Source organism: Mus musculus, chromosome 4 (assembly GCF_000001635.26).
Source record: "Mus musculus strain C57BL/6J chromosome 4, GRCm38.p6 C57BL/6J".
NCBI classification, from domain to species: Eukaryota; Metazoa; Chordata; class Mammalia; order Rodentia; family Muridae; genus Mus; species Mus musculus.
Genome location: NC_000070.6, coordinates 127,510,214 through 127,533,108, shown reverse-complemented (window position 1 = coordinate 127,533,108; position 22,895 = coordinate 127,510,214). Strand labels below are relative to the sequence as shown.

General features: G+C 45.7%; 1 long non-coding RNA gene across 9 annotated transcripts; it reads right to left on the bottom strand.

Annotated features, from left to right (window-relative positions):
* Positions 1-223: 223 nt before the first annotated feature.
* LOC115486416 lies at positions 224-22,862 on the bottom strand. 9 transcript variants are annotated; one of them, XR_003955110.1, is made up of 5 exons: positions 3,773-3,858; positions 3,364-3,492; positions 2,459-2,645; positions 1,458-1,665; positions 224-629 (listed from the first exon to the last, which is right to left on the bottom strand). It is a non-coding gene; the product is annotated as an uncharacterized LOC115486416 (long non-coding RNA). The 9 variants fall into 9 exon arrangements; XR_003955108.1 differs by lacking the exon at positions 3,773-3,858 and having other exon boundaries at positions 2,386-2,645; positions 3,364-3,548; XR_003955109.1 differs by lacking the exon at positions 3,773-3,858 and having other exon boundaries at positions 2,420-2,645; positions 3,364-3,548.
* Between the last annotated feature and the right edge of the window lie 33 nt (positions 22,863-22,895).

The following is a 22,895-nucleotide window of genomic DNA, read 5'->3' as shown; positions in this document are numbered from 1 at the left end:
AGGCCTGGCATGAGGTCAGAACTCAAGAAAGTCTCTCTGAACAGATAAACACAGTGTACCCGTGAGTGATTGCTCTCCATGTCCAAACCCTGCAAGTATCGGCTGTGTGTGCTTGGGCTACTCCTCAGCCTTCCTATCAAGGGAGACTGGTTGTAAAAACGAAAGGAAAGAATAAATACTAAAGAAATGTGTCCCACCAATAATATAAGCAAGAAGAACCCAAGCCAGGAAGAGTTTTTATTTCTTGTCTGGTAAAAAGTCAACGGACTGAAACATGCCATTGGTCTTGTTGTTTGTTTGTGAATTTCTTTTGTTTTGGAGTTTTGTTTGCTTGTTTGTTGTGCCAATATCTCCAGGACATCTAGGCCAAATCTTTCTGATGGTTTGTGGTATGTTTCTTGTGATTAACACATTTTTACAGAACGGTGGTTGTGTAGTCAACCTTTACCCACATACATGGTAGGTGATCACTTGTAAAGAGCCCTATAATCTCTCATCCCGCTAAACAATGCTTCAGGCCAGACACCAAGCATCTGCTTGTTGGGTTGTATCAGTCAAGTTCATTGTGGCAGGCATCAGGACATCTCCGACTACATGAACTTTAAAATTCATCAGCATCATTTTTTTTCCTGGAATGATGTTGGAGGAGCAAGGAATTATTGGAAGGCTGAAACATTGGAACAAAAAAAAAAAAAAAGAAAAAGAGCAAAAACCAAGGCCCTGTCCAAGGACCAAAGCAGAATAAATGACCTTGGCAGGCTGCTATGTCCACTACAACAGGACACAGCTGACACCGGACCCAACCCCATAGCCACAGTCCCTGCCACACCTACTACAGCTGAACTCTCAGCCATGATTTCTGTTTTGCTTCATTTGCCCTGGGTTGAGAGTTCTAGGCAGTGCCACCATTGGCCAGACCCTGTAGATCAGTCAGGGTCTGTCAGCAACAGACGGATTTGAGAAGAGATTCATAATATTTCAGAGGTAAGAGGAGCCTATGGGACAGCTCTCTGAGGTTTGTAACAGTAAACTGTCTGGATAGACAGGAAGAGACAAGAGACAGGGTGGTTAATGGAACCCAAAAAGAGTTTTGCAAAGAAGGGGGACCATCCTCTAGAAGCTGAGGACCTTCCAGAGGAGTTGACCTGGAAACCAAAGAAAACAAACTTCTTCCCTCTAATCTCCTGCAACACTTCCCATTAACCACACCCAACGGAACCCCAGTGGGCAAGGTGCTCCATGATGTCATTGGCAAAGGGCAGCCTCTGGGCTGCCCAGCAAGGAAGGATTCCAAAGGGGTTAGAGGAAGCTGAGGAAAGGTTTCTAACACAAGCCCCCCCAGGAGGGTGACACAAAGCATCACGGCTGCTGGCCACACTTTGGGAGCGCCATGAGATCTAACTTGGTCATCATGGTTACCATCCAGTTCACACACCCCTTAGTGTGTGAACTAATACCTTGGCTGATGGGAATCCATTGCTTAGTGCCATAACCCAATTCTCCACGCCTGTGGGATGTAAGGTCTTGCTTTACGGGTCTGCTTGATTTTCCACTGGTAGGCTCAGATGGTTAGAAGCCTCCTTGCCCAACACAGAAGCTACTTCAGCCTGTTGCTTAGCTGCTAAAGAATCTCACTGGCCAGGGCACTTTCAGCTTCCACTGCTCCTGTAGCTCAAGATCAGGAAGACAGCACAAAATGTTCATATAGGTTATTGGGTAAAATCCCGGAGGAAGGATGCTCCCATCTTCCTCGGGGCTCAGGTCCAAGCACACTGGCTATGGAACGGTCAGCACCTGATATCAGCAGAACCCCAGCCTACTGCCCAGATGCCCTCCCTCAGTTGGGATTATAGCTGGCCCGTCATAGGCATCCCCCCATATTATAGAGCCTGCTGCTCTGGGGCTATAAAGAGCAGTGTATTCTAAAGATTCGTAGTCCGGGTCTTTCTTGTTTGAAGGATTCTCTGGCTAGCAGAAATATTGGTATCCAGGATAACAAGGGAATAGATAAGAAATTCTGTAAATTAAAAAATATGGTCTGGAAGCGGCCTTCGGGGAAGGAAGAGCAAATTGGCACGTCATGTCCCGCCTACTCAGCTGTGCCCAAGCACGCTGGAGGAGTGGGGAGCTTTCGCTCTGAGGAAGCATGAGTGAGCACCAAGGAGCAAATGCAAGCATTCACAGAGGCTTTGTGCTAGCCTTCCCACCTCCCCGAAGCAGCTGGCCTGATCAAGGCAAAATCGCCTGATAAAACATCAGTGTGGCCATCTCTGCCCAGGTGTGGTTAGTGAACGAGTGCCTTTCCTGTCTGTGAGGCTTCAGTCCCACTGTCCCACTTCAGAAGTACTGGGATCCCATCACCCCCATGGAGATGAAGAAACCCACGCTCTCTCCAGCTCACACGTGAGCCTCCACCAACCAAGCTCTTTCTCCCTGGACCTTGCTGGGAGGACTGTACTTCTAGCTCTCCTGAGGGAGAAGGCGAGACGGGAGGTGATGAGGATGTGTTTCTGCATCCCTGCTTCCACGAGCCTTCAGACGCCTTCCCGTATTCAATGGTTCTCAGCTGCCCCACCTCCGAAGGACGGTCTCAGTGTCTGCAGATGACTTCAGTTACTGGAAAGTGGGGCTTGCTGCTAGGATATCTGTAGGTAGAGAGCAGAGATGCTCCTAAATACCATGAAATGCACAGGATAGCCTACACACACACACACACACACACACACACACACACACACACACACACGTGCAATGGATCCTAAATATCAGGATCACCAAGAGTAAGAAGCCCTGCTTAGGCGAGTAAGATGGCACAGTAGGTAAAGTCACCTGCCACCAAGTTCAGTCCCCAGTGCCCACATGGTGAAGGAGAGAAATGAATATCAAAAGTTGTTTTCTGGCCTCTACCTATGTGTCCTCCTCTCTCTGTCTGTCTCCATCACTTTCTGTCTCTGTCTGTCTCTCTTATCTCTGACAGACAGACAGACAAACACACACACACTTAATATAATAAAAGAAAGAGGAGACTGGAGAAATGGCTCAGAGGTTGAGAGCACTGCTTGCTGTTGCAGAAGACCTAAGTTCAATCCCAGCACCCACATGGTGGTTCACATCCATCTGTAACTCCAGTTTCAGAGTGTCCGATGCCCTCTTGGGCCTCTGTGGCCAGTAGGCACTTTCATGGTACATAACCAATACATGGAAGCAAAAACACCATACACATAGAAACTAAAATAGATCTGAGAGGAGGAGGAAGAGAGAGGAGAGACTGGAACAGAGAGACAGAGAGGGGATCAAGGAAGTTCACGGACTTTTATGCCCTCAGCTATGGCTGATGAGTCTTTCTTTCCCTTGGCAACCTACCTCAAAGTGTGTCCCTTGCATCAGCAACATCTGCTGTGTTTTGTGAGATTCCTTATAATGTGGCGGGAGGGAATACCTTAGCGGTCCCTGCCAAGGTGTTCCCATGAACAGTCAAGCCATGTGATAGACCTAATATAAAAGGAATTTTATTGGTGGACTGGAAGGGGGCATGGAGGAGGGGTAGAAGGAGAGAAAGGACAGGGACAGAAAGAGAGAGGAGAGAGGAAGAGTGGAAGAGGCTGGCCAGGAACTTGTGGGGAAGAGAAAGAGAAGGTGGCAAGGGAGGGGGGAGGGAAAAGAATGGGGGGGAGGGTAGAGAGGGAGGGAAGCAAAGAGAGAGAGAGGGAGAGGGGGAGGGACAGAGAGAAGCTGAGCAATCCTTCTTATACATCTGGCTCCTGGCTTGTACCTGGCAGATACAAACTGTTGCTAGGTAGCTGTTGGATGGAGCCTAGAGGAACTGCTAACAGCCTCTGCCTCTCCTGTGATCTCACTGGACTCCACATTCCTGGACCTCACCCGTCGATTGCTAAATTAGCCCCTCTCCAATAAGATCCGTGTTCTGTGGCTTCAGAGTTGTCCAGGCCATCCTCATCCCTGAGTTTAAGAGCCCCTGCCGTAGCCCAGATGATGGCAGACTATGTCTTTAAGGCTAGACACAGTGTCTCTGTGGGGTCTCCTCAGCTCAGCGTCTGCCATGCTGCAGTAACTCATGAGTGAAGAAACCCCAGAAACTTCACATGGGAACACTTAAGTTGAACTTCCTGTTCTTCGCATACCACACAATAGTATTCTCTCATGTTTTCTTTTTAAATCACTATACAAAACACTGGGCTTCATTTTGATGTTCTTTTTTTTTTTTTTTCATACAAGGATACCATGTGCTTTGTTCATATTCACCCTGCCCAATACCCTCTCCTCCTGCCCCATTCCTTGTCTCCTGATCGTTTGAGATTTTTCAACTATTCAACGGTAAAGATCAACGTTAGCCTCCAAGGCCATATGAAAACACTCAGACTGGGAAAACAGTGGGCTGTAGTTTGCCTACAACTGAGGCAGACTGGTAACACCACCCAAACACTGGAGCTGATGGTTTGAAATTGTCCTTCCAAGGAACATCCTGGTGAACTTGTCTGACAAAACTATGCAAGCCATATTCCCCTCCCTCCCTCCCTCCCTCCCTCCCTCCCTCCCTCCCTCCCTCCCTCCCGTGTCTTCCTGCTGGCCCCCCATTGGTTGAATGGCCTTCTGGGATCCAGGAAAAGATTGAAAAGACAGCAAGCAGATCCTCTCATGGGGGCGGGGCAGATGAATGGCATCCATTATCACATGGGTCAGTGCCCAAAAAGGCACACTACCTCAAAAGGAAGGTCAAAGTGAGGTTGAAAACCTAAAGAATTGGGGCCTCAGGGGACAGCTCAGTCAGTAAGCGTGTGCTTGAAAGCACAAGGACACAAGTTAGATCCTCAAACCCAAGTTGTTGTCAAAAATAGGGACCAAGCACAGTGTCCAATCGGGCACAGTGGTCTATGTGATCACCTCAGCCCTAGGACACAGAGATGGAGACTGTGGACCCCTGGAGCTCACTAGACAGTGATCTAGCCTACTTGGAAAGTCCCAGACCAATGGAAGATCTTATTTCAAAACAAGAGATGGAGGGCACCTGGGGAACAGCACCCAAAGTTGTCTTCTGCCACATTCACACCTCTAAAAGAATGTCAAGTATCATTTTAAAATGGTCACTTTGTCACCCGTGCTGATGGGCCATCTTAATGCTGTTTGAATGTGACCCGGAGCTCACACAGAAGACATCAGTGTCTTCAAAGCCCACGGCAGCAGCCTGGGAAGGCTTGCCCAAGAGAAAGCTTGCTTCACTGATGCTTGTCCCTCTGCAGACCCCTCAGGTCATCACACCTCACTGCCTCAGAGTGAGAACCAGGCCAGGTCAGAGCTGAGCATCCCCCTCCTTGTGTGAAACATCCACCTGCACTTCCCTTAGGCACTCAACAAAACCACAATCCAAGACTTCATGACAGTTCCCACACCCCTGAGACAGATACCTTGCAGCCCAGTTCACTTGGCACATTAACCACCCCTTGCGGCTACAACACTATGTTCTCAAGTATCTCACACCTGGCCACCACGCGCATCCTGGGGATGTGTCACCAGCCCCATCATGTCCGGATGCCTCCAAGCTCCACAGACACAACTCACAGGCAATTCTGCACGCACTCCACACAAGTACCCAGGCACAGAGTTTGCCATTAAGATAGAATTGTGCCACAGAAAACATTTTGAGTTATTTCCATAGAAAGACCATGAACCCAGTGCAGGAGGCAGATCAGGGAATGGATGTCTCTATAAGAGAGACCCCCAAAGGCTCTCAGATCTGGGCTCCAGCCACATGGATAGCTGTGTGACCTTGGGAAAATATCTCTCCTCTCTCTTGACTGCTTCCCAGCTTCATAATAGGATTACCACAAATGATCAATAAGATAACTTATAGGGTGGTGCCTACACAATGTCCAGATGAAAGAATGCATTCTGCAAAGGCTATTTCTCTTTCCTTCTCCACGGAGGAGGAACGAATGGGAAACACCAAGACTCATGCCCCAAGCTCAGGCCCCAGAGCCTGACAGCACTCTCCTCTCATTTCTGCTCCTGAATTGATTCATCGAAGATGTTTGCTCTGGTTTTGCCCCCAGTATTTTTGTCTTTATCTGATCTTGAGGTCCAATGCTAAAATTCAGTGTTCTGTATGTCCAATGACCTTTTCGCTGGCTGGACTTGTGGCCCTACTTCCTCTGTCTCTTCATGCTCCCCCCATTTATTTTCTACATTATTTCTTTCCTTCCCTTCCTTCCTCCCTCCATTCCTCCTTCGCTGACAGTTTCCCTCACTCTTTCCTTCTCCCCTCCTTTCTCCTTCCTGTCTACCATTGCTCTCTATAATCTACAGTTTGCCCAACACTGACAGGCAGGCAACTTAATGGGCCATCGCAGGAAGAAGACGGATGCAGCCCTCGATCTCCAGAGCCTTCATTCAGATGAGGGAGACAGAACATGAACAAATACATTACGGCATGTTCAAACGAAGCGTTCGCCGGGGCACAAAGAGACCAGCACGCTCATATTTCAAAGGGAGTGTGCGACCATATGCAGAGCAGGCCGAGGAGGTTGTCTAAATCAAGTTTACGCCAAGCGTGCACACGGGTCAAGGGTCAAAATCGTGGAAATATTGTAGCAGAGAGAACTTCTTGGAATGAGCTGTTATGAACTCCTCCACACCCAGAAGAGGAAGCCTCATTTAAAGGTTGTCAGGGAGGGGTAATGAGTCTGTGGGACACTGGTAACACCCACCGTGGTAGGGCCTTATCCCTGGGCATCCCACCTGACCCTTGGCTGCTTTGGTGATGAAATGCAGAGAGAAGCTTTTCATTCTAGTGTCCAGGCCTCCAGTCTCCTCTTCCCTTGTTGTAGAAACTAGAGAAGTGTATATATATATATTTTTAATTTTACCTTATTGTGTAAGAACTTATTCAACCTATCAAAAATATGCCAAGTGCTGAAAAGCAAAAATTGGTTAACATCTTAGCAAATGTGGAGAAACTAAGGTAAAAATTACCTTCTCATAGGAAGATGAAGCTAAGCTCACTAAAAAATATCTATTTTTCCCCCTTGGGAAACATTTGAATGTAAGGAAATATACAAACACAGATCCCATCACGTTAACTACTTGCAAGAGCGATAGTTAGATGCATTCGGCATGCCCAGTGGGGGGCTGCTCATGCCATTGTACATGTGGGAGGATTTTTTTTTTTTGTAAGAGCACTAATATTTTTCTTTTGAGACAGGGTCTCAAGTAGCTAAAGCTAGGCTGGAACTTTCTATGTAGCTAAGGATTAGCTTCTCTGCGGTGGGGGAGGGGTAGCATCTGGGGGAGGATGCTCACCCCTAGAACTCAGAGGTCAATGCCAGGCATCTTCATGAGTTACCATCCTCCTTATGTTTTGAGATATAGTCTCTTGGTGATTGAGTGATTGGCTCAGCCACCTGGCCAGTGAACACTGGGATCCTGTGGGTACCTCCCAGGGTTGAGATCCCAGGCACACACAGCCAGGCCCAGCTTTGATTGTGGGCACTGGAATATAGTATCCAGCTGCTTTAGATGGAGCTGATGTTAACTCAGCATAACCCAGCCTACTCTTACTAACGCAATGCTGCCTATAGATAGCCCCAAATCAAGACCCAGAAGCCTTGAGAGACCACTTCAGGGTCTTAGTACAGACCTGGGGGGAGGGGGTGGGCTCTCCTCCAGAACTCCAGATGTCAAGAACCTGGCTGAAGTCCTCTGTGGAGGGGGCCAAGAGCAACAGCTTACAAAGCTACTCACGTGGAGTTGACCAGAGCAGAGGAAAGACAAGTGTTTCCATGATACTGAGAGAAGTCAAGTGTAAAAGAGAGCTGGGGTGGAGACCAACATAGGTCCTGTTAAGAAGGGTTCTGTGGAAGGGCAGAGAACCTCGTCAGAAGGAAAGTGGGGATACAGCTGTGACCCTAGAAGACACTAGGCACCAGAGACACATGTCATCTGGACCAGGAACTGCAGGCAAGAGGTCCGACTTGTGCAGAAGCATCCTAGAGAGAAAGGGGTCCTCCTACTTTCTCATGTTATTTGTTTTTTAATGTGCATGCAAAGTAACGGGTTTCATTCTGACATTGTCCTGGACACCTTGTCCTCCTTGGTCCTTCTCCCATCCCCCAGCATCCCCTGCTGGTCCCCTTTTTCCTAGTAACTCCTTTCATGTCACAAGCATTCTGTTATCTTCTGTCCCTGCCTTAAGATCTTAAGGTCTCTTCTTTCTCCACCATGGCTCCTTTTATTCACACACACACACACACACACATACATGCACATGCACACATGCACACTCATACACACACACATGTATACACATACACATATGCACACACACTCACATACACATGCACACACATGTACACACAAGACACATATAGACACACACATGCACACACACTCACATGTACACACATGTACATATACACATACATACATACACACACACACACACACACTAAAACATTCTGTATTTCTGAGTCTGGCTTATTTTTCTGAACATAATAATGACCAGCTTCACCATTTACCTACAGATCTCATGGTTTCGTTTTTCTTTGTGGCCGACTAAAATTCCATTGTGTATATGAATCATGTTTTCTTTATCCATTCATCTTTGATAGTCATCTGAACAGGTTCCATTTTCTAACTATTATCAACAACACAGCAATAAACATAAATGTACCAGTCTTTCAGTGGTAGACTATCAAGTTTTTTGGGTATATGCCCAGGAGAGTATAGCTGGGTCATATAGTAGGGGAGAGTACAATTTAAATATAAGCCAGATCTGAATGTTAAAAGTGGTCACCATCGTAGAGAGACCTATCTGCTCCCTTACCTCTCCCCCCCCCCCCAACTGACCCTGGAGACATCAAAACCCTGCATGCAAGATGACAGAGAAACAGAAGTATCAGGGGAGGAATGAGAAAATGCCAGCTTATAGCTGTGTGTGTGTGTGTGTGTGTGTGTGTGTGTGTGTGTGTGTGTGTGTGTAAAAGCACCATGTAGAAGGAAGAAGAGATCTTAAGATCTTAAGGCAGAGACAGAGGGTAACAGAATACTCATAACATGAAAGAGATACAGCTCCTTTCCCAACAGCTACAGCCTGGATGGAGAGAGAAATCTCCCCCTTAAGGCACAATTGTGGGTCTGCATATGCTCTTGAGTAAATGACGTCTTGTCACCCTGACAGTATCTAGAATCACCAAAGAGACAAGTCTCTGAATTTGCCTTTGAGGGATTATGTAGATTAGGTTAATTGAGGTAGGAAGGCCACCCAAACCATGGCTGGAACCATCCCATGGATGGAGTTCCAGACTGAATAGAAAGGAGAAAGTCACTTGGGCACCAGCATTCACTGATCCTCTGCTTCCTCACGGGGATGCAATGATGCAGTCAGCTGCCTCATGCTCTTGTCCCCATGATGGACAGCACCCTCAAACTGTGAGCCAAAAGGAACCCTTTCTTCCTTAAGATGTTTTCATCAGGTATTCTGTCACAGCAAATGTCACTAAAACAGTGGGACACAAAAATAGAGTTGTTAGGGCCAACGTGATAACTCAATGGATAAAGGTTCAACCGAGCAAGCCTGATGACCTGAGTTTAATACCTGGAACCCACATAAAGGTGGAAGGAGAGCACCAACTGCATAGACCTACGCACGCGCACATGCGCGTGCACACACACACACACACACACAGAGAGAGAGAGAGAGAGAGAGAGAGAGAGAGAGAGAGAGAGAGAGAAATACTCTTTCAAGAACTATTTTGAATGATGCTGTTTTATGGGTCCATCTCACACACCCTGCATCTGACACAAATCAAACTACAAATACAAAGTGACATACAAGATTTGACAAGAGGGTTGTGCCTAAAGAAAATATTTGTGAGTCCAGATGGAAGCTGGTTAGCCATAGGTCAGAACAAAAGAAACCCTCAGAGAGCTGGTTATTCCCTCTGATCCTGAGGGCTGAAGTCACCATGAAACATGGCCTCGACCTTTTCAGTTTCCTGTGATATATTGGTGGCAAAGGCAGAGATGGATACTTTAGATATTTTAAGTTAACGATGTTCTGATTTCAAGTCGTTCTATGACGTCAAATTGTCCTAGGAAAATGGATGGGACTGGAGATCATCAGTTTAAGCCAAGTAAACTTGACCCAAAACAAGCACCACACGTTCTCTCTCACGTACGGAATCTCAAAGAGGGGAGATGGGAAAACAGGGGGAGACATTGTCAGGGAAGATCGTGGGGGTCGGAGGGAGGAGGGTGAGACAATAAAGGGGTACAGTTGGGGATATGGTCAAGGTATGTTGCATGAACATATGAAAATATCACAATGAAATATACTGTTTTGTACAGCTAATACACTTGGATACAAAGGTGGGGAGATTCAAAACAAAGCAAGCATCTTATTGTTCTAATTACTTGTGCAGTGGTGTGGAAATGGCCCACTGACTGCTATTCATGCCCACCTCCGTCTACGGGACGTTTCTGCACTGCAGAAGCCAAGGAGAAAGTCTTTTACCTCTGCATTCCCCACTCGCTCTTGAAGACAGAGTGCTTCAATCCTAGGAAAGAAACGGGGTTCTCCAATCGATCAATCTAGACCTTGCAGGTGAGAGCACAGCTGAACCTGTCCCTGTGCTGAGCAGCAGAGGAAAGAGACAGCAACAGGCTCTGCTCTGGATTTCAGTGTCTGGGAGCATGGCTAGAGGGTGTGCATGATTGACCTCAAGTAACCTTAGAGTCAACTGCTCAAATTGTGTCAAAGGTTGTGTCTCTCCTGATAGGGCATACTCACTGTGCCAAAGGTTGTGTTTCTCCTGGTAGGGCATACCCACTGATACTTCTATCAGACCAGCAGGATGTCCCTGCCCCAACCCTTCCAACAACTTTGCAAACATCTACTTCCTTGTAATAAATAAATCTCTTTCTTTTAAAAAAAAAAAAAACAAAAAAACTATCCAGGGTCTCTGTTGCTAGGATGGAACTCTGGCTGGTACATGAAAGTCCCTTCTAATCATAATTTAACTCACTTGGCATGGCCACAAAGAGCCGGTGCTCTGGTCAAAGGACATGAGTGGCCATTCACCTCTCCATGAAGTCCACCATTGTTCATTGGACCCTTAGGAAGTTTGCTGGTCCTCACTCATTGGCCTTTGCTTCTGAATCTCAGTGATGCCTAGGCACCTCCCAAAGCTAGACCAGAGCCTGGGTGTGAATGACATCCTCAGGAGACTGCCACCTTACAAAACCTTGAATGAAAAAGGTCACCTGACCTCCTGTGCTGTCACCTCAACTTCACCCACACTTTTATGCCCTCCAATAACCAACCATGCTCCTGTGAGACCAGCTTCCTCAGGCTCCAGTGCTCTCCAGGTAGAGCTGGAGAGCCTCATCATATTCACCATCCAGTCCTCCTCCGCTGCACCCCGCCAGATCCCCTCCTGGGTGGGACAGCACAGAACGGTGATGATCCAGTATGTTCTCACTGGGGAACCTGTCATTATGGGCACAGGGGAAAAATTCCTGAACAGAACAGCAATGGCTTGTGCTGTAAGATCGAGAATCGACAAATGGGACCTAATGAAACTCCAAAGTTTCTGCAAGGCAAAAGACACCGTCAATAAGACAAAAAGACCACCAACAGATTGGGAAAGGATCTTTACCTATCCTAAATCAGATAGGGGACTAATATCCAACATATATAAAGAACTCAAGAAGGTGGACTTCAGAAAATCAAATAACCCCATTAAAAAATGGGGCTCAGAACTGAACAAAGAATTCTCACCTGAGGAATACCGAATGGCAGAGAAGCACTTGAAAAAATGTTCAACATCCTTAATCATCAGGGAAATGCAAATCAAAACAACCCTGAGATTCCACCTCACACCAGTCAGAATGGCTAAGATCAAAAATTCAGGTGACAGCAGATGCTGGCGAGGATGTGGAGAAAGAGGAACACTCCTCCATTGTTGGTGGGAGTGCAGGCTTGTACAACCACTCTGGAAATCAGTCTGGCGGTTCCTCAGAAAACTGGACATAGTACTACCGGAGGATCCAGCAATACCTCTCCTGGGCATATATCCAGAAGATGCCCCAACAGGTAAGAAGGACACATGCTCCACTATGTTCATAGCAGCCTTATTTATAATAGCCAGAAGCTGGAAAGAACCTAGATGCCCCTCAACAGAGGAATGGATACAGAAAATGTGGTACATCTACACAATGGAGTACTACTCAGCTATTAAAAAGAATGAATTTATGAAATTCCTAGCCAAATGGATGGACCTGGAGGGCATCATCCTGAGTGAGGTAACACATTCACAAAGAAACTCACACAATATGTATTCACTGATAAGTGGATATTAGCCCCAAACCTAGGATACCCAAGATATAAGATATAATTTGCTAAACACATGAAACTCAAGGAGAATGAAGACTGAAGTGTGGACACTATGCCCCTCCTTAGATTTGGGAACAAAACACCCATGGAAGGAGTTACAGAGACGGAGTTTGGAGCTGAGATGAAAGGATGGACCATGTAGAGACTGCCATAGCCAGGGATCCACCCCATACTCAGCATCCAAACGCTGACACCATTGCATACACTAGCAAGATTTTATTGAAAGGACGCAGATGTAGCTGTCTCTTGTGAGACTATGCCGGGGCCCAGCAAACACAGAAGTGGATGCTCACAGTCAGCTAATGGATGGATCATAGGGCTCCCAATGGAGGAGCTAGAGAAAGTAGCCAAGGAGCTAAAGGGATCTGCAACCCTATAGGTGGAACAACATTATGAGCTAACCAGTACCCCGGAGCTCTTGACTCTAGCTGCATATATATCAAAAGATGGCCTAGTCGGCCATCACTGGAAAGAGAGGCCCATTGGACAGGCAAACTTTATATGCCCCAGTACAGGGGAATACCAGGGCCAAAAAGGGGGAGTGGGTGGGCAGGGGAGTGGGGGTGGGTGGATATGGGGGACTTTTGGTATAGCATTGGAAATGTAAATGAGTTAAATACCTAATAAAAAATGGAAAAAAAAAAAAAAAAAGAAAGGCTGTTCTGAAGCAAGGCATGTGGAAAATGCATGCCTGTAATCTCAGCACTTGGGAGGATGGTACAGGATCATAGTAAGTTCGTTCCAGGTTAGCCAGAGCTAAGCTGCAAAGCTAAACCCTATGTCCAAAAGAAAAAGGGAAGCAAACAAAATACAAACAAACAAAACCCCCAACACAAGCTGTGCCTTTCCACCGCAGCGGGAAGCACGCATCAAAGCCTTGTGCCCCATGACTTTCTCTCAGCCGTTCCTTTGCAGTCTGATCTACTGAGGCTCTTATGCTTTCTTTTATGTATGCAGTGTAGGAATAGAAGTGGATGTGGGGTGTGTAGATGTCAGGGCATGAGGGTGCTCACTTGACTCTACACAGGTGCTGGGGATCGAACCCGGATCCCCAGGCTTGTGTAGCGAACAGTTTGCCTTCTCCCCGTTCCTCCCTTTCCTCTGTACTAGGCGCTTTAGTTTACTCTGCCAGCTTTGTAGAGGCTCTCAAGCATCAAGAAGGATTAGACGCTGTGGCCCATCTACCCTTTGTGTGCACTACACACACTGCAAAATCAAACACATGTGCAGACAAGATAGAAGGACCAACTGTCAACCTTACTGGTCCCAGAGCACGCTGCAGTAAAGATCTTTACCCATTTCCATTCTCCTCCCTCCCCAAACCATCACAAACAATGAGCATAGCTCATTCTGCTTGCAAAAGGCAACAAGTCACTTTGATTTTTGTTTTTTTATCTTCCGTTTTTGAGAGAGTCTCACTGGGTAACCCTGACGAGCCTGGAACCTCCCTCTGCCTCCCATGTGCTGGAGGTAAAGGCACGACTTGTCACTACGAAGTGTAATGAATGGATATCTGCCAAGTGTGTTTATTACCACTTTAACTTTTAACATACTCTCTGTACTTCCAAACCTCTTGAAAGACTAGATGCATGAAACGAAGACCTCAGCTCACCTACCATACACACAGTGGTGTTGAATAAGCCACACAGAAGCAGCAATTGTTATACCTAAAAGTATCTCCTAATGGAAGCATTGTGGTCTAGAACCCTTCATTTCTTCTAATCTATTCCTTCCTGCATTACCTGTAACAAAGGCACGCATCACTTAGACCTGATGCCGCAATTTCATTTCCACAAAGCCCAGACGATCTTTCCATGCATTTCCACGCGGCACACAAAATGTTCGTTTCCTAAGTCCACTTTGACCTACAGTAACAACCTCTCTAATACCTAAGAACTAGATAGTATAAAACAAGGGCTTGTTAATGCAGTCTGTATACAAGATACACAATACAACCCAGTTCAGTGATGTGCACTTACCTAGAAGGTAATGGATAAGCTGGCATTTCCCAGCATGAATTAACACAATACTTTCTGCAGTTTCTTCCCGGCCACCTCCCCCAGTCCACTGAACAAGCACAGGCAGTACGGTTCTCAGAGGTGCTCCAAAAATTCCTATTCCAAACACAGCATTTCCCAAGTTTTTAAAAGCTATTTAAACAAAAGTAATCTACACTTTTAAATGTACCAAGCACTCCTGACTAGCAAAAAGGACTAGACGCTTCACAAAAGGACTTGTCTGTTATGTGTACTGCATATGGAAATAAAATTGTATGTATTGTAATGGTTGCATATTTTAAATATGACCAGTTAGGTCCAAGCCATTTTTTCTTTCCTGTCTTTTAACAAATGGAGAACAGGCATATGTAAGACTTAAAAAGAATCAAATAAGAGCTGAAAAAATGGCTTAGTGGTTAAGGGCCCTCACTCTCTTGCAGAGGCCCTAGGTTTGGTTTCCAGAACCCACCTGGTAGCTCACAACCATCTGTAGCTCCCATTCTAGGGGGGAATCTAATGCCCCCTTCTGGCCTCTGCAGGAACTGCATGCACATCATGTCCACATACATGCAGGCAAAACACTCATACACATAAAATAGAAATAAGTTTTTAATAATGTTCTAAAAGGGGAGATAAATTCACATCTGAACTCACTTACAGAAGACAAGCTTCCTACACCTTCAACACCAAGTGTACTCAATGTGCTAACGTAATCAGTGCTCTGTCACGAACTGGCAACCTCTTTACCATCTACAGACTAGATGCTGCAAACCCTGGATTCTTTTTTTTTTTTTTTTTCATTTTACACAACATAAACATGGCAAAACAAAATTCACAAAATGTGCAGGAAAAAAAATGGCCCCCAAAAAGGCCCAAGAACAAACATACGAGTGAGTCACCTTTTACAACTGCTTCCTCCCACCTCCTCCAGAGCCCTGAACACGTGCAGATAGCACCATATGGCTCTCAGGGGCGGTTTCCCCATTCCATTTCCTACAGGCAGAATTGCATGTGAATTTTAGCAAAAAGGCATTTACAAAGTGATCTTTTACTGCGTCTACATTTAACATCCTCGAAGTGTGTCTTAACACCTAGACAGACTGGGGAGGCAAGTCAGGTATTCAACCTGTCGCTGTGTACACAGCAGTCTCCAATTAACTGCACACGTGTAGCCATAGCTATGACTTGCAAGTGTCTTTGAAACATACGCATCCTGGCCTCAGACCTTTCCCTTCCCCACCAACCCAGTGGGCTAGAGTGCTCAGAATTTTCAGAAGACAATACAAATGTGGGAATACTAATAGGCAAAATACAGTTAGATCTATGCATTCCCTACCTCTGCTTTGGAAACACATTGGCAATCTCTTTAGCATCTAGATCTAGAGAGACCAGCTGCTGCCCAATAGGACTCCTGTGCCCTACAGATATCCTAAGTGCACAGCAAAGGGAAGAAAAATGGAACCCTGTTTCTTCCACCTTGCTCTGGATACTGAAAACCAGCACAAGAGAAGACTTGACCCTCCCCCAACCCCAAATAACATCGCCTGTGAGCTTTACCAGAATACAATTACAAAATGTATTACAAAATGTATGTACAAAATAACCGGTGGGTTACTGATAAAATATATCAGGTGTTTTAGAATATGTAGGAAGACTGGATATGTCAACAGTAGCAAACCACACAGCATCATCAACTACCCACACAATAACTGGAACCTCTCACAAGACAGCAGGTCGACTACACTCTCCTCCCCGTAGGTCCCATCCGGCAGGAGGCCTCCATCTCTTCCTTCTCAATGCCTCTGCTTTACATCCTCTAGCCCACTGAACAAATGTGGACAAGTGCCACTCTTGGGGTGACTTCCAGAGTTCCAGAATCAATTTGAAAGTCACTTCTAGAAGGGACTTGTGTGACTCCTTTACTGTGCAGTGTAAGGTCATTTTCATGTGAGTATATAATGTGCTTTGGGCGATGTATTTCCCAACTTTTATGATTTTTTTAATAAATGGGCATCTGGAAGACCCTGGGTTCTCCTCTACTTTTTCATAGGTTAGTGCCTAAAATGTCCAGACAGAGGTTATGAGTTTGTGTTGAAAAAAAGTTTGAGGGAATGGCCGAGAAGAGCCTTTATACACAGGCTATCTACCCAGTAAGTCTTGGCATCATGGGCATTTCCAACTAACCATGTTACCATGGGTCACACTGCTTCCTTTAATCCTGGGACACAGACCCATAGCCTGATGAATGCTAATGTTCCACCCACTAATGTCCTAGACTCTGTTCATCTTTCAAAACTGGAGACCTCTGGTACTGTCTGCATAGGGTTTCATCCCAAGTCCCAGATCTATGTGACTCCCAGACCTAAAGCAGTGTGAGAGCTTCCCTGCAGATAGCTGGTTTCTTGAGGCTCTGGGGGACCCTATGAGTCTCCACAGCCCTGTCTGGAAGCCATTCTTCTCACCCTGCCCTATTCATATGTTCCCTGTGACCGGGCCCCATGAGTCCTCCACTGGCTGCACCTGTCAGGTCTTTACTGTGAGGTGAGGAAGGGTTTGTCCCGCTTTGAAACCTGTCCCCAAGATCCTCCAGCTTTTGATATTAGGCGAGGGGCTATGAAAGGCCCCAGGGAACAGGACTCTTCCTGTTCTCACCTTGTTCTAAGCAGATGTTTTGAAGGTAGAATCTGTGCTACTATTTCATTTCCCCTCTCCCTGCTCTGGACCATGCAAAGTAAATGTTTAGGGATTATTTGTTCAAAAGATGGATAGATGCATGCATGCATGGGTGAATGACAAATGCATGCATTAATGGATGGATGGATAGATGATAGATGCATGCATGGATGGATGATAGATGCATACATGGATGGGTGGATGCATGGATGGATGCATGCATGGAAGGGTAGACAGACAGGTGGATGAGTGGATGGATGGTTGGATAATAGATGTATGCATGGATGGGCGATAGATGAACAGATGGATGGATGGGCGGATGGACAGATGGACGGATGGGATGATGAATCTTCTGATTCTGGACCTTTTTTCCTAGCCATTGTCTCTTGGCATTCTTGTGGTGCCAACTATTAAGAGCTACCATCCACCTTGGCCTCTCCCATCTTGCTTTGTGTATTCTTTTGTCTCTATGTGACACATCCATCTTCAATCACCACGTATGCCTCTCCTTTCCCACAGGAGCCCCTTGCCTCCTTGCTGTTTCTCCCTGTTAGGTATCTTCACAGATCCGAGTACTTCCTCGTGTACTGAGCTTGTCACTCCTGCAGAACAATTTCTCATGCATCTTTCTTCCCCACTGTCTTGTAAGCTACTAGGAAGCAGTGGTCCACAGCTACTGTAAATATATGTTGATTGAAATGATATACTTCTTTTTAAAATTTTTTAAATATATTTCTTATATTTTTTGTTAGGTTTTCTAATACTAAGAAGTGAGCTCAGGGTTTTGTCATTCTAGGCCATTATGTTAACAAGAAAGCTAAAATCCAGCCCCCATTTGAGTGAATAGGTTCATTTCCTTATGATATACAAACTGAGTCTGGACTTTGCTCCTCAACTGGGCTGTATAGCCACAGAACACAGAAGGTAATTCCAGTCTACATGTCTGCCTCTCTGGAGATGGTACGCATTGTCTTTGACTTGCCAAGGATTTGTGGTGTTTAGCTCAGGTCTCAGAGTGTGTGTGTGTGTGTGTGTGTGTGTGTGTGTGTGTTTCTATTTGTATCTGTGTTTATGTGTGTATGTCTGTGTGTGTCTGTGTATGTCTGTATCTATTTCTGTGTGTCTCTGTGTGTCTGTGTCTGTCTGTGTGTGTCTGTCTGTTTGTATCTGTGTATGTGTGTCTGTGTATGTCTGTATCTATTTCTGTGTGTGTGTGTTTGTGTGTGTGTCTGTTTGTATCTGTGTATTTGTGTCTGTGTTTGTATGTGTATATCTGTATGTATGTCTGTGGGTGTCTCTGTGTATCTGTGTCGTCTCTGTCTATTTCTGTGTGTCTCTGTCTGTGTCTGTGTCTGTGTCTGTGTCTGTGTGTGTGTCTGTGTGTCTCTGTGCAGACCAGGCCTGCTATCTTGCACATGTGGAATTCAGAGGGAAACTCCTGGAAGTCAGACCCATCATGTGGATCCCAGGAATCAAACCCAGGTAATCAGGGTTGGCAGCAGGCACCTTTACCCAGTTAGTCCCCTTGCTGGCCCGGAGGTATTTATATTCACTTGTGTCTCATTTATGGCAACACCTTGATTTTACCCTTCCTCTAGTTGCCCATCTTATTCTTTCTTAGTGTGTTTTTATTACTACTGTTTAAAGGTACTTCGTAAGAAGGCATCCCTCCGAGGAACACTAAATGTCATCTTCTCTCATTCCCCTCCATCAGTTGTTCTAAAGAGCAGCTCCCTTGGTGCTAAGGAGACTGACTGCCCTGGTCCTGAGAGAGCCCCTAGATTGTAAAGAGTTTTCAGTAGCGTAATAAGACATGCATCACTAAAAAGCAGGACATCTGATCACACATACACACACACACACACACACACACACACACACACACACAAATGTACCAGGATTCTCCCTCAAATAATAAACATGTTCAACCTACAGCATGACCCTTGGTGTGTGCCTCGGCCTCTGCCTTCCAGAGCCAGGGTCAGGAGCCTCCAACTCTATTATCAGAGACTGTCTGAGAAACTGATGTTACCAAAGGATGAGGGAGCGAACAAAAGGCCAGGAGGATGGGAGAGAGGATGAGTGAGTAGGTAGGTAGATGGATGAGTGACTGAGAAAATTAGAGAAATTACTTAATCGTTGAATAACATAATAAAAAGATTAATGGGCAAAGGAATACATGACTGGATGGATGGATGGATGGATGGATGGATGGATGGATGGATGGACAAATAAAAGATGGATGGTTGGATGGATGGATGACTGAATAAATAAGAGAGATGACTGAATCATTGAATAAAGAGATTAATGGACAAAGGAATATATGGATGGATAGATAGATAGATAGATAGATAGATAGATAGATAGATAGATAGATAGACAGCAGGCAGACAAATAAATGATGGATGGATCAAAGGATGGATAAGAAAGTTGGTGGACAAGTGAAGAGATGGATAAATTAATAAATGAGTTTAAGCAAACCCTATAACTCCAGCATCAACCAAGCATGCACTTGAGACTGGGAAATGGAATTCAATATTAAAAATACGATAAAGTAATTAAAAAACAAGACCCAACAATACAGATCAGTGTGTCTAAATCAATATTCTTCTACACAAGTATTTAGTGAGGTTTCTCAGCCCCGCCCACCAGCTGTTCCTGGAGCAGAGGACCCTTGAGAAAGACTGCAGGGCGGTGGGAGGTACTGAGAGCTTGGGTTGTGGTCAGGATGATGATTCGCTCGTTCTTCTCTGAAATCACAGGAGCAGCTCTCAGAGAGCACCGCACTCACCTGCCCTGGGAGGACCTGAAGGGCTGGAGACACAAGAGTGATGGGCATTGCTTTGTCTCTGTGTCCTCTTGAAGCCTCCTGTAGTCCTCAGGCACAGCCAAGCTTGGAAACCACTGGCACCACAGTGAGATGTTTGTTTGTTTGTTTGTTTGTTTGTTTGTTTGTTTGTTTGTTTGTAATGTGTATGATTGTTTTGTCTGCATATGTATATGTGCACCACAGGTTTTATGTCCCAGGAGGCCTGAAGAGGCTATCAGATTCCCTGGAACCGAAATTACAGATGACCATGAGCCACCATGTGGGTGCTGGGATACAGGTCCTCTGAAAGAGCAAAAAGTGCTCTAAACCACTGAGCCATCTCTCCACCTACCCCTCATAGCAAGATTTTGATGTAGGTATTGGGACATGAGCATTTCTGTAGCAGTGATGCTCCAGCATAAACCAGCAAATGAATAGTTAGCTGCCCACGTGTGTTTCTTCACCAAGAGTTACATCTACTGTACAGTCTCTACAAGATTAATCTTATGACCCACCCATCAACCTAGGAAGCACCCCCCTCTCCCTCCTCCCTCACCTCACACTCTTGGTGACTTTTCAAGGATGGAGAGTTGGCCTAAGGGAAGAAATCGGGAGCAGAAGAGACATAGAGTAAGGCTCAGGGAGAGAGTATAATTGCAAGAAAGAGGAAAGACTGGAACAGAGAGCTGTAAAGAAACCTATAGCATGCATTGCTTGCTTTCTCTCTCTCTCTCTGTGTCTGTCTCTCTGACTGTCTGTCTGTCTCACACACACACACACACACACACACACACACACACACACACATTGATCGAGTCATCAAAATAGAGAGGGAAAGGTATAGTATGGATGTTATGTGCTTAGCATTAAACAAGGCCAGGCGATATTGGCACATGCCTTTAAACCCAGCAGAGATAGAGGCAGGTAAATCTCTTTGAGCTTGAAGTCATCCAGGTCTGTAGAGAGTATTCAGAGCTACACAAAGAAACTCTGTCCAAAAACAACAACAACAAACAAACAAGATGCTTGCCTCCAAACCTGAAAACTTGAGTTTGATCCAGAAAACTCACAAGGTAGAGAGAACAGACTCCTATGGGTTAGCCTCCAACTTCCACATGTGTACCATTGATTGGCAAATGCCCCCACACTCACTCCCACAGACGCACATAAATAAACAAACACATACATACATATAAAGCAAAAATAAACAAGCCTGAGGCTCAATCATTGTCCTCAAACCATAGCCTCTGAAAAAATGTCTCCTCTTGTCCAAATGCCTCGAACAGGAGACAAGATGACAGACAAACTTCTGTTGTGGAAGAAAACAGCTAGCTGCCTGGCAGCCACCTAGACAAAAAACAGGAGAGAAGTGGGTTCAGGCCCACTATTCATGAAGCAACCTTCAATGTTCTTGGTTCTACATAAACCAGGAAATAAGAGGGGAGTTCCGTGTTAAAAGTAGAGAGAAATACGCTTGGGCCACCTGCAATTTCAATGCAGTCTAGGCTGCCTTTTCTTTTAAGGGAAGCTTTTGGGTAGGAAGCAGGTCATTCTATTATCTCCACTATGCTGAGACTACAGGGGAGGCTATTAGAGAAATAAGAGCAGAAGAAGCAACAGGTCTCTTGGGATGAAGAACAGGATGGTGCAGGGTGGGCCAAAACTGCTTGTCTGTTCTCAGGTCCTTGTCTCAGGGGAAGAAAACAGCATGAGCAGAGGAAAGATCATGAAACTTGGAATTGGCAGGAGGTAAATTCAGAGTCAATAATGGGAAGTGCTCCTTCCCTCGGCAGGGAGCCAATATATAGAACTCATTATCCCACGAAGAGATGCTACTGAACATAAAAAAAAGAGCACCCTGAAACTCGAAGACATCCATTGGCTTATTAAAAGATGATGGTTTTTGATTGACATCTAGAAGAGCAATCTTGTTCTCTCCCAATTTGCTCTTCAGTGTTTTAGGTTAAGTCAGGGCCCTAGACTGTAGGTACCATGGAGATGACCCGGGACAGTGACTTAATGATGTTGCATTTGATATAGGGTTGACAGTGACCTTCAAACTAACCAATTTCCTTCTTTCTTTCCCCCTAACACCAATGACAGGGACCATCATCTGCTAAATGCCAGGCCCTATCACTTTATAGCCACTATCCTATTTAAAATGAGCATCCAAAACACCCCATACTGCTCAGTACCCACCCCCCATTTTCCAATATTCCACAGGTCATAGAGAATTAGAAGTCTCCATCCGTGTCGTTAAGAAGTCTGTGTTCCATTTGAAAAGGCAGACCAGGCATGCATAATGCATTAAATAATCAATGGGCATAAGAAACCATAAAAAGTGATTGACAGGTTTAGGAAGCCCTGGGTTGGAATTACGGAGCTCAGAGGACAGTTTAAATTAACAATGGTAGCAGTGACAAGTGTTTAGGGAAAGGGTCTGACCTGGGCATGGTAGCATACGCATGTAATCCTAAAGGCTAAAACAGGGAGATTGAGGGTCAAAGGTCAACATGATCTACACAGTAAACCCTGTCTCAAAACATGGAGAGAGGAAATAAGACCCCTGCTTAGGATGTCTGAATTTCAAATCCCAGCTATCCCCATTTTGATCTGTGAAACTTGGGTATATAAATCCATCTCTCTGAATCTTGGGTCTTTATCCCCCCCCCCAAAAAAAATCGTACAAAAAGACTATCATCCTTGTGCCGCCATTGAAGGGTTAAATGCACACACACACACACACACACACACACACACACACACACAATGTGCTCTCAGATCCCTACCTGAAACTGTCAGTGCCCTTATCTCTGGTAGGGAGCACTCTCAGGGGAGAAGTGATGGGACAATGAGGCTCACACCTTCCTCTGCTGTGTGTCTGCGGAGTAGCAAGAAAATCCAGGGTCCTTAGCCAGCTCAAAAAGCTCTCCAGCTGCTCTGCCCAGCCTGCACCTCCCCTGCACACAGCCTCACCCCCACCCCACCCCCAGTGCTCAGCTCTCAGCTC